The sequence below is a fragment of the Stegodyphus dumicola genome, chromosome 2 (genome assembly GCF_044657685.1).
Source record: "Stegodyphus dumicola isolate Sdum_Otavi_A_Nest chromosome 2, ASM4465768v1".
In the NCBI taxonomy this organism is placed as follows: Eukaryota; Metazoa; Arthropoda; class Arachnida; order Araneae; family Eresidae; genus Stegodyphus; species Stegodyphus dumicola.
The window spans coordinates 30,033,668-30,048,871 of NC_140769.1; the positions used below are offsets into that span (position 1 = coordinate 30,033,668).

A 15,204-nucleotide genomic window follows, 5' to 3' on the forward strand; every position below is an offset into this window, starting at 1 on the left:
AAGCAAAACAGTAAACGTATACTGCATACTAACCTAAGTTACTGTATAAAATAGTTCACTTTTGTTGCAAAGTAAGCGAACGAGTCCTACTGGGAAAACTCGGTCCTTTCTCCTTAGCATTTCTTAAAGTGTTCTCACCTGAAATGTTAATATAAGAAAATTCAGTTTTCAGACTCAATGTACAAAAATTAAATACAAAATTACATGTATTAAAACACGATTTCTTTTAGAGCTTTGTTAACTTGATTTGTATTACTATGTCCTTTTATCTACATCAATCACGTGGGTATTGTAATTATTATAAATTAACTTATACTCGTAAATCTGAATTGAAAATATGTAGGAAACAAAAAGGAATAATCATCGTGACCGTGACCTCATAAATGTCAACATATCGTTTTAATCGAGTATTTTATGTTTTTCGCTGCGTGCTCCACTTTATTATAAATATAATGTAATATAATATCTTAAGCATAATCATCAGGTGCAAATTCTTTTAACTCGTAAGCATTAAACAGCAATAAGATGCTGGAATATTTTAAAAGCGGGAATAAAATAAATTTAATATAATTTGCAACAAACATTTAAAGAAAATGTTTGAAATCCACAGAGGAAAGAATCTTGCAAATAAATTAAAGAGAATTGTTTATTTCCTTTATTTAGGGGTAATGAGAAATTCGTATTCATGAATAAGTTATACATGCAGAAATTTGCATCTGCAACATTTATCTTTGCTGAGTTTGAAGCCGAAACTTTTATAAAGTAGCTTCGTTATCATTCAATTGAAAATTCGTTTAGACCTCAAAATAGTGCTTTAAAACGAAATTGCTTTGGGATTAAAAATTCCATTTGATGATCTTTAGAGAAAAGCAATTTTCAGTGCAGTGAAATGAAACAGACTTTTAGTCAACAACGGGAATGATATTCTAATTGCATTATTTTTAATTCCAGAATGTTTCATATTTATTTTCGGGAAGTTTTAAAGATAATGTGTAAAATCAGGATTTTAAAAAGAAAATTTCTTCAGCGTCATATCACATAACTTGTCTTCATAACATTATATTATTAAAATGGAATTAAACTGAAATTCGTTACTCCATACGTTATGGGGACATAAGACATTGAGTAATAGATAAGTAATTAAAGGAAGGAGTTAAAAGTTTTCTGAAGCATATTAAACGTATCGACACGGCATTCAAAGTGTGTAACATTCTTTAAAAAATTAATTTGCATTCATACAATTTAGGTACGTAGGCAAGCTTTCCGATATAGGCTTTCGTGTTGTCAGTGAATACGTGCAAGAAAGCATAATTTACAGACACTGATAAAAGCTATCGCAAACCACTTTTTTTAACTTCCTTGTATGAAGTAAAGGAAGTATTGTAATGGCGTACATCCGTACAACTATCATAATTTACCGAAAACATATATTGTGAATGCTACCGAATGAAATTTAACGATGTTCTTGCCTGACATTTATACGTAAGGACTCTTATTCCCAAAATTGGTTGCAGAAACTATTTAAAATCCATTCGTGGCATCTGACGTACTTACGTATGTATGCATCTCGCATAACTTAAAAATGAGTAGCCTCGGAACGTTGAAATTTTGTATATAGGACTGCTATAACATGCAGCTGTGCACCCCCGTTTTTAATTGAAATCGGCTACACCAAAAGCATATATATATATGTACATATATACCCACTATGTTACTCGGCTCCGTGAGCTCAGTTTTTTTCCCTCCTTATAGGTTAGTAAATTGTGCATTTTCCCTTTAAAAATAATTGAATTATGCTATTCTTATCTTCCGGTTAAGTGTTTTATGCCTTTAGCTAATATGCATGGAATAGTTGTAGAATTATCAACAATTTAAAAGTTGTTTAAGTACAGCTAAGCCTTTTTTTACCATAACAGCCCTATTTGCTTACATTTAAAACTTAGCGGAATAGTGAATTAAGCCTTTTTGCAATTTCAGTGTCTTTTTGCTGAGTGGGATCGAAAGGAAATTTTTAGTTTTGTGCACCGAAAAATCTGCTTTCTTCCCTACTCGCCGAATTGCTCGTTTTTGCGTAGAAACTCTAGTTTTAATTGTAAAAATTGTTTTTTACTTCTTCGTACGAAGTGACAAAAGAAGGTATTGTGATCGTAGAAAGTTTCGAGTATCACATTTCAACGAAAATCTCCATTCTGACAGCTATCGAATGCAATTTAATTTTTTTCCGTGACATGTGTACGTAAGGACAGATTAAAGGACTCTTTGCCCCCCAAAAAATTACAAAACTGATTTAAAGTGGATTCTGAAGATATTTTTACCTGGCATCTGTACGTACGTATGTATGTATGTATCTCGCATAATTCAAAAACGAATAGCCTCGGAAAGTTGAAATTTTGTAACAAAGTAAAAGTCTTCGTTTATTATTGCGAATTACATTATGTTTAATCCATTCGGGAATATATCATAAGCTAATAAATTTTCCCATATATTGACTCAGCATAGCGTCTACGATAAGTTATGTCAATTTCTACGCCTTCAGTGTCTTTTTGTCGGATGAGACCCAAAGTAGACTTTCAGTTTTGTGCACCAAAAATCTGCCTTCTTGCCCGCTGGCTGAATTGCTGGTTTTTGCGCAGAAACTGTAATTTTAATTGCATTTTTTTTTTTTAATTTAACACTATTTGGTGTTTTAAGTTTTTTCTATATCTTTAAATTTTTAATGAAGATATTTTGTGTTTTTATTATTTTTACTTCGAAGCGAATTTTTCCTGGCATCTGTACATGTATACGTATGTTATGTATGTATCTCGCATAACTCAAAAACGAGTAGCCTCAGAACGTTGAAATTTTGCGTACAAGAGTGCTTTAACATGTAGATGCGCAGATATTCAGATGATATAATTTTTTGTGCACTCTGAGTTATAAAATGAATGAGATGTAACGCTGTTAAGTGAATCGAGCGCCAAAGTATCGCTATAGTTGGTAAATAAAAATAGTGAACTTCAAAGAGTGCATTTATTCTGTTGTGGTTTATGCGCTATCGAAGAAGTAGATTTAATTCAAAATGCGTTAGTTGTTAATTCAATATGTTTAAATGAAATGTAGGAAAATTGAGCATAATATAATATTCTGTAGAAGGACGTCATGTGGTTTACACATCATATTTTTTTAATATAAAAAGAAATCGCAATGAAATATTTTTCAACAGAAAGAAAAGTATTTAAAAAATAAATAAAATCTGATAGCTCTCAGATTTTTATTACTCCCAAATTGGCATTTTTTTCACTAACCCAAACATACACGTTTGGAAAGCATTTTTGGCTAACGCCCCTTTCAGGTGCAAAATATTTACAAGCAACATATCTTTAGAATTTAGGATAGACGTTCTACCGAGCTGGAGATGAAAATGTGTTATTCCCTACAGTGCTACAGTCCTCCCTGCTCGCTCTGAAATTTTCGAGTTTTATATCCAAAATTCGTTTAAGTTTAATTAAATAGGAAATCCCTACACATAATAAACGAAAGAGTCCATCTGTGTGTGTTTCATGATGCGCGTAAGCTAATAGACCCAGGGCTTCGACATTTGGTACAAAAAAAGAGACAAGAGGCAGTAAACTTCGAAGCGAGTTTTTCAAGTGTCAAGAGAAAGCAGCGGAAAGTTGGTTAATTTATTTATTAGGATAATTAATATTTGTATTAAGGTATATTATTTATTTCATTGTATGTTTTTACTATGTGATACATTTTTACAGAAATTTGTGGACTTACTTGTTATTAGTCCAAAGAGGTAAATTGCTCAGAAGCACTATTAATTTCGTTTTGACACTTTGATTTGATTCACAACACGCGTTGTTTCACTTTCCAAATTGTTTCTATCAAATATTATCCCCCTAAGATATGCAAGACTTAAATATTTTCCGTAAGCTATTTATAGTTGCTGAACCATGAAATAATTTACATAATATACATGTTAATTTAAAACTACTAGCAAAATGTTTTAAGTTATAGAGACTTTAAATTGCGATTTTTAAAGTCTTCAGAAGCAGTTTTTGTTTTGTTATCCTTTATTTTTAGTCCAAAAGGCAATTTGCCCAGAAGAACTATTAATTTCGTTTTGGCATTTTGCGTTGATTCACTATAAATGTCGGTTCACTTTTCGAATTGTTGCCACCAAATGCTATCGCCTTGTATTATATTATAAAGAAATTAAATAATGAAAAATCTGCATAAATGTATATCTATTTCTTGCATTGTGATAAAACAACGGTACCTAGAGCCATCAAATTTTGAATAACGTAACCCTCCTGCGAATTTGGAATTTATTTTAGTATCGATATCATATTTTGTAAAACTTTTGCTTAATAAAGTAGACAATTTCAAAGCGAGCAATGGCAACACTGTACGGGGAAAAATTACCTATAGCGCGTGATTCTTTGTATCGGAAATTCTAAAAATATGCTCAATTTAAAATTATTTTGCGATTTTTCTCTTGAACTTAATTTTATGGTTTAAGTGCGAAGACCATGATATTTAATAAATAAAGGTAACACACGAAATGTTAAAAAAAAGCCCCTTTGGACGTAATTTAAAATATGAAACCTTTCGGATTCTTAGTCCAAAAGGGCTTTGTCCCTGAAGGACCATTGTTTTCGTTTTGCGATTTTGCGTTGAATCACTATAAATGTCCGTTTCACTTTTCAAACTGTTGCCACCAAATATTAGAGTCCTGCATTATATTTAAAGAAATTAAATTATGAAACATCTGCATAAATGTATATATATTTCTCGCATTATGATAAAGCAACTGTACATAGAACCATCGAATTTTGAATGACGTAATTCTCCTACGAATATGAGCATATTGAAGACCAACTTTGAAGTTTTGAATTGATTTTTATTATTAATTTCATATTTTGTACAACTTTAACGAATTTTTGATTAACAAACTCAAGGATTTCAAGGCGATCCATGGCAACGTTGTACAGAAAAAATATTTTTATCTCCAGCGCGTGAGTCTCTGTATAGGAAATTCTAAAGATATGCTCATTTTAAAACTATTTTGCGATATTTCTGTTGAACTGAATTTTACGGTTTAAATGCGAGGACCGTGACATTTAATAAATAAATGTAACAGACAAAATGTTTAAAAACCCCCCTTTGGACGTAATTAAAAATTTGAAATCTTTCAGATTTTTTTAAAAATTATTTATTTATTTTATTTTATTTATTTACTTTTTGATAAAGTTGTTCTGGTGAGCAAATTTCTGTGCAGTTGTGCAGTTTTTAAATTTAATGGTGTTTCCATTAGACATTTTTCCAGTGCATTTAAAAGCAGACGAAGGCTGGCCGCGTAGGAGCTAGTGGAGAATAAAAAAAAAATTCGAGCTTCGAAATTTGGGTTTGCAGGTGTCCATGTTCAGGTGGAGGACTATGTTATACAAAATTTAATGACTCTTGGCACCGTTTTTCATTTACAATGCAAGAAACACTTATACATTCATGTAGATTTTTATTATTCAGTTTTTTTAAATATAATACAGAGCGATAATATTTGGTGGCAACAATCGAATAAGTGATAGAACTGTTTATGGTGATTCGAAGCAAAATACCTTTTCGAGACTAATAGCCCTTTTGTACTAGCTCCCATGTTGTTTAGTAATTTGTAACCATGTGGTTAGTAATTAAGTATTGTAATTTGATAATTTTTAATATTATTTTTAATATTATTATCCATAATTCTTCTGAAGTTACGAACATATTTTATCATTTTGTATATCAAAGTATATATTTTTTTCCAATTTTTATGAGTTCATTTTCCTATGTATAAACCAGTAACTATGCTTTTCTCAACACACAATTTGCTGAATTCTGTGTATAAATTTTTAGTATTTACAATTATCATATTAAAATTCTGTAAATTAATTTCAGTTTACATAATGTAGTATGAGTAATATAATAAACACAAAATCATAACACGATTTATGATACACAGACTGTGGTTATTAAAAAAACGATTAAATACACTAAGATCATTCTACATTCTATATATACTTTTTCACATCTTTCATTCACATTTGTATATTGTTATTCTATTTTAAGGATGTGATGTTCAATTAATGTACGGCTACATGACCATAAAATATAAATTCCATAAACACAACATTCGAAGCACAGCTGCGAGTGTATATTTTAATTCAGATTTGTTGAGACAACATTTTCTTTGAGAAGTTGTTCATACAAGCGGTTGAAATTGTTCCTAGTTCATGGAAACATTACGTCAGCTTTTCAATTATCTCCGCCGGGGCTCTACAACCATTAATCAAGTTGAATAGGTCATTAGCCTCACCACGTTATTCGTTTTACAAGTTCTCAGGCTTAAACAAACTCGGCAATCTATCACCACTGACACTTTACTTACAATGACATCTCTATCGTAATTAAAAAACTATTTTACTACTGCATTTTTAACAACAAATGAAGCATGCATTTTAGGTTCTAATTTTACCTTATTAACTGAATTTAATAAGACAATAAAAAGCTAAGGATACATATAATTTGTAATTTAAGTTTGAAAAATGAAAGCTTGAATAAAGCGAAATTCAAATTATAAATAAAAAAATTAACTGCAAGTATTTTGATTACGATAACTGCTTTTGTATTAATAAATTTTAGATGTAGATTGCTAAAGCAAAATATGTATTAAGATCGTGCAGAACAGTCATATGTCAAGAAAACTTTATCTTGTTGCAGGTCTCTATATATAATAAATGCCTTTATATATGCACAGTGTTACAATCATTGGTATGCAAAAAATGCAGACTTCTGTCAAATTGTAAAATAACGAAGAAATATAATTTTTATTTAACTTGTGTTTAACTCGTGCGTTAGAGAAATTTCAGCATTAAAAAGAGCTATCAAACATTAATTATGTGAATTTTCTTTTAGAAAACAACTACCGTAATCATTCAGAAGTAAAGCCCGAAACTTCCACTTTGATTACATAAGCCGAATATAATGTGAAGTTTAATTACCTAAAATTCTAGAATAATTAATATCATAATTAGGATATTAGTACTCTTCTTGAATAGAGATTCTTCGAGATTATTTTTGCGAATTTATAGAATTTTTAGCATTTGCTAGTATGAAATGTTTCTAAATAAATAAGAAAATTTAAGTTTTTTTAATATGGTTTTCTAATATTTTGTATAAATGCTAATTATTAATAATATTTAAATTAATAGCCCAAAGGTCGTTAGCCCAGAACGGCCATTAACTACGTTTTGGCATTTTGCTTTGGTTCACTATAAACGGCATTTCACGTTTCAAATTGTTGCCACAAAATATTGGAGTCCTGAATTATATTGAAAGAAATTAAATAATAAAGAATTGCATAAATGTGTGCGTGCTTCTCGCATTGAAAAAAAAATGACGATACCTAGAGACATCACATTCTGAATAATGTAGAACTCCACTCGAATATGGGCATCAGGAAACCCAAACTTTCAATTTGGAATTTGTTTTATTATCCCTTTCAAATTTATAAATTTTAACGAGTTTTTGATTAACAAACTCAACGATTTCAAAACGAGCAGTGGCAACGTTGTACGAAAAATCGAACATTTTTATCTCCAGCGCGAGATTGTGTATCTGAAATTCTAAAGAAATGCTCATTTTTAATTATTTTTTGATATTGCTATTGAATTGGTTTTTCGGCTTAAGTGCAAAGAACATGATATTTAATAAATAAAAGTAACGCACAAAACGTTAAAAAAACTCCTCTTTGGGCGTAATATAAAATCTCAAAGCTTTCAGACCTTTTTTCAAAATTTTGCTTCGCTTAGAGCTTACAAGTAAATTTTCCGCAAAAGAATCTGATAAGACGCTAAAACTAAACGTGGAATTATCCTTCAGTTAACGTTTGAGCTCCAGCGAAGATTTACTATACTTCTGGAATACGAAAAAGGGATTTTACCCCACAATGTCAAAATCAACACATCTATTACCTTCAGTGACTGCAAAGAATGTCGCGACAGAGAATAATCTAAGAAGGTGTGCTTCACAACAGGCGCTACTTTAAAGGAAACAAAATTATATTTATATAGTGTACTTTATATTAATTAAGCATCTATTTAAATGGAAGTTTTTTCTCGTGCATCTGCATTGCTAACATTATTGGGAATGAATATAAATGTGTAATTATGTACGCCGCTTTGCTAAGTAAATAATGGCTGGCATAAATTAATGGAGGCCAATAGATTTACTTAATTTTTATCATAAAGCATTATCCACAACTAACCATCGTTTTGGTTTCTCTCATTGAATTATTTTCGTTATGTGATTATTTTAAATAATATATTAGAGACCATGTAACATCGGCGAACGATTTTACCACAAATAATGTTAATATTTGAAATCAAAATTTTAAAATGTCGTCTCAGAAATGTGTATACAATAGTCTTCTATATTCAAGGGCCTTTTAATTACTTTACGTTCGTGGAACCTGTTACGTTTTCGGAGAAGGAAGCAATTGCAAATTGAACCATTCTCTGAATTGTTAGGTGATCGGGTCCTCCAAATATCAGCCGATTGTACTGCCACTTACGCCACTAAAGAAAGCAGCTGAGAGTGAGAAAATTCTTTACAGACATAAAAGCCTATAACCTTGTAGAGTTGCGCGCCTCCAACTTGCACGCAACCAAGAGGTGACTGGAAAAATGACAGAGTCTTGCTAAGGGTTTAAGTTCCTTTTTATTCAACTTAAGAAGTTACAATTGCGTGCTCTTGACGCTCACAAACTACGCCGACTCGGCGGTAAAATAAAAATAAGAACCTGAAAAGAAAATAATAACAAGACTCTAATTACGAGGCTCTCTAAAAGTAACTAACCTCACCGCGTTTTACAATACCGCTGCTAATTCAGCAAACTTTGAATATCACGTTGAACAATTAACAATTCTCCTAGGCAAGCACACAGGCCGAAACGCGGGGTTCTTCAATTTCTGGCTAACTACCTCCGCGCTCGTGAAGTAAGAACAGCACACCTCGAACTCGTTTCCTTTCTATTTAACTCAGAATACTTCCGCTGATAATTTGAATCCTTGCGCGTTCTACTAAAATTTACATACTCTGGCACTGGCAGTTCCAAGGGAAAGTAAGGCTTGACAGGAAAGATAGTTTAAACTTAAAATAAATATTAGTTAAAATAAATATAAACCCTACATTTGCCGCTGTCAGAATTTGGAAAACTTGGAAGCAGGTCTTACAAACGACCTGTTGTAAATTTCTATAATTCTGAAGTAACTCTCAAGAGCCTCGTGTACACAAAAAAAAATCTTATGTAAGAAATTGTATACTAAATTTCTGTCGATACTTATAAATCTCTCTTCTTACAGCAACTTTTCCTGAACTTCATCAATCAATCTTGTTCTTTTCCTTCCAGCATCTGGAAGGAATAAGTATCAGTATCTTTCTAAATACATTATAATTTACACTTTCTTGACGACACTGAATAAATTTTTGTTTTTTAAACGATTCGTTTTCCTTAGCTATTGCTTAATTCACATTTATTCAATTTTTCAAGCATTAATTTAACTTCACCCTGGCTCTCCACCATGTGTGGTGGCAAACGGGAATATTCGTGTTTTAGTCTTACAACACTTCCCCTAACCACCATGATTTGTTAGAATTCAACGAGCAAATAGACACACCTTACTCGACATTCTACAACTCGATGAGCTACTTTAACATTCTTAAAAATTCAAGTGTAGGTGAAGAACCCTACAAAACACATTCATTCTAACTTCCCCCTCATTCATCTTTAGACATGCAGGCTTTCGCTCTAAATCATGATTTTATCTACAGTTTAATACTTAAATTTTGAATTCATTGCTTTAAGCATTTACTTTTAGCATCTAAAATTTTATGCTTCTAGACTAAATTCTACTTTTACATAACATTCAAGTATTTACGTATATTTACAAAATTTTAATACATATGATTTTTACAATTTACCATAAAATGAATAAGAGAAAATAAATTTTTACTTTACTCATTCTTCGCCAAGCTGACGGCACTGAAACTAAAATTATTATTAATACAAGAATACGAAGTTATTTTTATCTTCGGCCAATTTTTGGCTTTAACATAACAGAATTAGTCTTTCGACCAACAGAAAATGCTTGTTCTTGGCTTTTATACTTAAAGCATATAATACTTTTGCCTTAGCTAAATAAAGTAAAACAAAACTAAGTCTCAACCGAGACATATTGACTTTCGTCAAAACATAGAACTTCGTACTTATGCATAACATTTCGGAACAAAAGAAAAAACATTTTATAGAAGATTTTAACTTATCTTTGAGTTTTCGATGATTGAAACTCCGTCATTCTTTTGCGGCAAAATTGTTCCCATGTTACAGGTTTCATAGACGTCAATCTTCTCCTTACTGACCTCCGAGTGTCGTCCGCATTAGTTTTTCTTTTGCGTCCTCTACATGCTGGCCTCTTGACGGAGTAATCGTCTGGTTGTTGGCCTTTGCGTTTCTGCCTGGGACGGCTGGTCGTGACGTCCTCCGGTCTGGAGTCCTTCTTGAATTTCTTCTGTTCGTCGTATTTTTGTGCCTCCTGTTGGCGTTTCAGTTTCCGGAACGGCGGCCTTGCTGGCACCTGACTCTGTGGCCGTGTGCGCGTTCTCCTTGATGTGTAATTTCTCCTGCAATACGTTGTAGGGGGTGTTTTCCTCTTTACCACGGTTTCTTTACGCGGTGCATCTGCATTCTTCTTTTTCTTAAATGCTGGAGTTTGAAAGTTTTAATTTTTTCTTTTTGGTACCGTCGTCCGGGTTGTAGAAGGGCTAGGTCTCTCCTCAGTTCTCTGCTTCTTGGGTAGTGGAACAGTTGTTATTTCTGGACCTTCCACTTCTTTTAGACTTGAGTCCTGCAAGAAACTTTTAAGGATTTCAAAATCATTTGGATTATAGTATTTTTTCACCTGGTCGGGACTTGCTTTACAGATCTCCCCTCTCTCGTTCTTAAGGAACAATACGATTCCTTTGATTTCCTGGATTAAATAGGGGCCTTCAAATTTTGGAGCTAGCTTTGCAGTAAAATTGTCTGGGGCACTTGATAAAGAAAATTTCCGCTTCAATACTTTATCCCCAACTTTAAAATCTGCTTAACGGCGTTTTCTATCATAATACACTTTTTGCTTATTTCTTGCCGTATCCGAGGTTTTAAGCGCCTGATCAATAAGTTTTTGCACATCTTTCTGTTTAAACTCTTGCTCTCTTTGTTGCACAAAGAATAATTTATCTAAAGGCGTAATTAACTTTCGGCCTAAAAATAATTCTGCTGGGGTTTTTCCCGTAGTAAAGTCTACCAACAGCCGCATGATCCGAAAAGACTGTTACTGGCGCTTTGCCGAAATAAACTTGAAATTTGTGTACAGCCATTAATACGGCTAATGTTTCTCTCTCTGTAGCTGTATAATTCCTTTGTGTCTGATTCAACGTTTTACTAAAAAATGCCAGAGGATGGCTATTTTGCATAAGAACCGCACCCACCGCATAGTCTGACGCATCTGCTGCAAATTCCAGGTTTTCGTCCCCTTCCGGGAATTTTAAAACAGGGGCATTGATGAGCGTTTCTTTTAATCTTTCAAATGCTGTATTTGCTTCCGCTGTCCACGTAAATTTACCTCTCTTTCTTTTGATTACTAAGAGTGGTTCAACAATATTAGCGAAATCTTTTATGAAAGACCGATAGTAAGAACATAACCCAAGGAAAGAAGAAAGTTTCTTGGCGGTCTTGGGCGGTGGGAAATTCTTGATGGCTTTTATTTTTTAATCTTGCGTTTCTATACCCTTTTGCGAAATTTTATAACCGAGATATTTAAGTTTAGTTGCGAACTTGGATTTTGAGGCGTTAATTGTAAGACCGGCCTCTTGTAATAATTTAAAAACTTCTTCTAGATCATTAATGTGTTTTTCCAAGGTACTACTCGTTATAATTATATCATCTAGATAGATTAAAGTTGATTTTCCTAGGACAGGCTTTAGAACAATGTCCATAGCTCTCTGGAATGTTGCTGGGGCCCCACACAACCCAAAGGACATGCGTAAAAATGCATAAGTGCCCGATTTTGTTATAAACGCGATTTTATGTATGTCTTCGGGTCTCGTAGCTATTTGATAGTAGCCAGACGTTAAGTCCAAAGTAGACATGTATCTTGTCGATTTGATCTGTCTAATAATTTCCTCTATAACCGGCAAAGGGTAAACTGGGAATTTAGTAATACTATTTAGTTTTCTGTAATCGATAGCAAACCTCCAAGCCCTTTTATCCGAAGGGGGAAACTCGTTCTTTTTCCTACATAGTGCGACTGGACTCGCGTACTCACTATTTACGGGCGTTATTATTTTATTCTTTAACATCTCCTGAATATGTTCTTCGATGATTACGTCTTTTTTGTTTGTCATAACGGTAAGGTTTAGTCCTACAACGTTTTTCGGCATTCAATTGTATCTGATGCGTAACTATTTGGCAACTACCAGGCTTTTCTGAAAACAAGTTAGAAAAATTACTCACCACTTGCTGAATGGTTTGACTTTCATGGTCATTCAGATGGCTAAGGTCCACTTGCGGTTTCTCCACAGGTTCCACCACCCTCTGGTCCATCTCCAGCACCACGGAACTGTCTTGAAAATTCAGCTTGGCCCTCGCGGCCCTTAAAAACTCCATACCTAAAATAAGAGGATTTTGCAGATTCTTCACTACAAAAATTAATACTTTGAGGCTTTCCTCTTTTACCTGTATGTTTAATGATAATTTCCCGATACAGTGACAGGTTTTTCCTTGCGCAGCTATAATTTCAGTATTTTTGGTTTTAAATAATCGTACCCTATAAAAATTCTTTTTGAAGAATGTTTCGCTCATAAAATTTTCTTCTGCTCCTGTATCGATGAGGGCTTCTACTGGTACATCGCCAACCAGGACTTGTATAATTGGTAGATGTGAGTTTTTTACGATGACCGTATTTAAATGTCTTTTTGAGGGTTTTTTTAAAACTTCCGAGGTCTGGACCCTCCCTTTCACAAGCCCCTCTGCTCGTTTAAAGCTTTCCTTTCAATTTGTGCCTTCTGGGTACGCGGATGTTTATTTTCGAATTTTCTTTTTGGGCCTTAACCTTCGAGGTTCGTTGAGTTAGCTTGATAGCTCTTTCCCCCATAAGAGAGATTTGCATTTCTGGTTTCCTCATTTGAAGATTTCCTTCGGGTATTTTGAGAATACGTTGCCCCTCTGGCTTTTTTCGCTATTCTGGGATTTTGAAACTTCACCGCCAATTCGAAGAGCTCCTGCAATGTGCTTGGGTTTCTAATTTCGAAGTAGTCTTGAACAGCGGGTAACAATCTTGGTAAGATTATTTCAATAATCTCCGCGTCGGGTTTCTTCCCATACAGCATATCCGTCAGCTTAATTTTTCGTAGAATAAAGTCCGTCAACTCTTCTATATCACGTTGATAGAAACTATATAGTTCGGCTTCCAGCCTTGCTCGATTTTTCTCTATGGGGAAGGCCTTTACTAACGATTTTTTGAAATTTTCCAATGTATATGTCTGGCTTCCAAATTCCCCTAATAAAAATTTGCCTATATTCTTCCACCATAGCGCGGCCTGTCCTTTTAGTGCAGATGTGGCGATGGCAAATTTTGTCTTTCAGGCACAGGGTAGAGCTGAAAGTGATTTTCTAGGCCTTCTAGAAATATCGCCACCGAATTTTTTCTGTCGAAATTGACGTTTGGCTTGATTGACGCTCTCAAAGTCTGGACCAGCTATCCAAATCCTTCCAATTGGCTTCCCATTTCTTGATGTTGTCTAGCGGCTTACATCCGATTCTCGGCCATTTCAGTTCGATAAGTGTTCGGGCGCCAATGTATAGTTGCGCGCCTCCAACTTGCACGCAACCAAGAGGTGACTGGAAAAATGACAGAGTCTTGCTAAGGGTTTAAGTCCCTTTTTATTCAACTTAAGAAGTTACAATTGCGTGCTCTTGACGCTCACAAACTAAGCCGACTCGGCGGTAAAATAAAAATAAGAACGTGAAAAGAAAATAATAACGAGACTCTAATTACGAGGCTCTCTAAAAATAACTAACCTTACCGCGTTTTACAATACCGCTGCTAATTCAGCAAACTTTGAATATCACGTTGAACAATTAACAATTCTCCTAGGCAAGCACACAGGTCGAAACGCGGGGTTCTTCAATTTCTGGCTAACTACCTCCGCGCTCGTGAAGTAAGAACAGCACACCTCGAACTCGTTTCCTTTCTATTTAACTCAGAATACTTCCGCTGATAATTTGAGTCCTTGCGACTAAAATTTACATACTCTGGCATTGGCAGTTCCAGGGAAAAGTAAGGCTTGACAGGAAAGATAGTTTAAACTTAAAATAAATGTTAGTTAAAATAAATATAAACCCTACAACCTAATCTTAAAGTCTAGAAAAAAAAATTATATATTCCATCACTTTAACCCTTTGCGGCTCGGTGTGTCTCGGTCTGGACACACCTAAAAATTTCCTTCTGTACGCACAGAAAAATTGAATGAAAAAGGATTTATAGGGTACTATAGGTTACTCTGAATCTTCTTTATTTATAGTAGATGGCAGCTCAACACAAGCCAGTCCATATATTTTAGCCATGTTTAGTTTTTTAAGACCCTCATTTTTCAACGATATCTTCCAGATCTCTTTTAGGGTATAAAAGGAATTGTTTGAAAAGAAATTTCCATGTTATTTTTTGACTGTATGCTAATCTCCTTATTCTATATTAGTTTTAAATTTTTACCTCGAAATCTTACCTAAAATCAAACGGCGAACCCTAGATGTGCCAAGATCGGGCTCCCCGATAATCTAGGACAACTGAAAGTCTGTATTCTTTGTTTCTCCGCATCTCATCGGTCAGTTTATTGACAACAATGCTCGTTTCAGCACTCTTTTTGAAGCTGTATTCAATCAGTGTGCCCAACTCACAGAATTAAAACGATAAGTGCTATCTTCAGAAAGTGACATGTGTCATCATCGCGCAGGGTAAATAACGGGATTTAGCAAATTAGAGGATTCGAACTTTTTCCCGTTGAGATATGAGTTATGATTTAGTGGAGAAACGGCCATAGGAAGAAAACAGACCCAGGCTAGTAATGATAATTAACGTC

The 15,204-nt window shown here is 33.8% G+C and overlaps 1 protein-coding gene and 1 long non-coding RNA gene across 2 annotated transcripts in view; one reads left to right on the forward strand and one right to left on the reverse strand.

Moving 5' to 3' along the window:
- Positions 1 to 15,204, forward strand: part of LOC118194750 (uncharacterized) — a 631,198-nt gene that overhangs the window by 134,012 nt on the left and 481,982 nt on the right. The gene's annotated exons all lie outside the window — the stretch shown is intronic.
- LOC146998375 (uncharacterized) overlaps positions 1 to 15,204 on the reverse strand; it is a 100,257-nt gene that overhangs the window by 2,395 nt on the left and 82,658 nt on the right. The window contains exon 2 of the long non-coding RNA XR_015039298.1: positions 34 to 138. This is a non-coding gene — a long non-coding RNA (uncharacterized LOC146998375). The remainder of the gene's footprint in view (positions 1 to 33; positions 139 to 15,204) is intronic.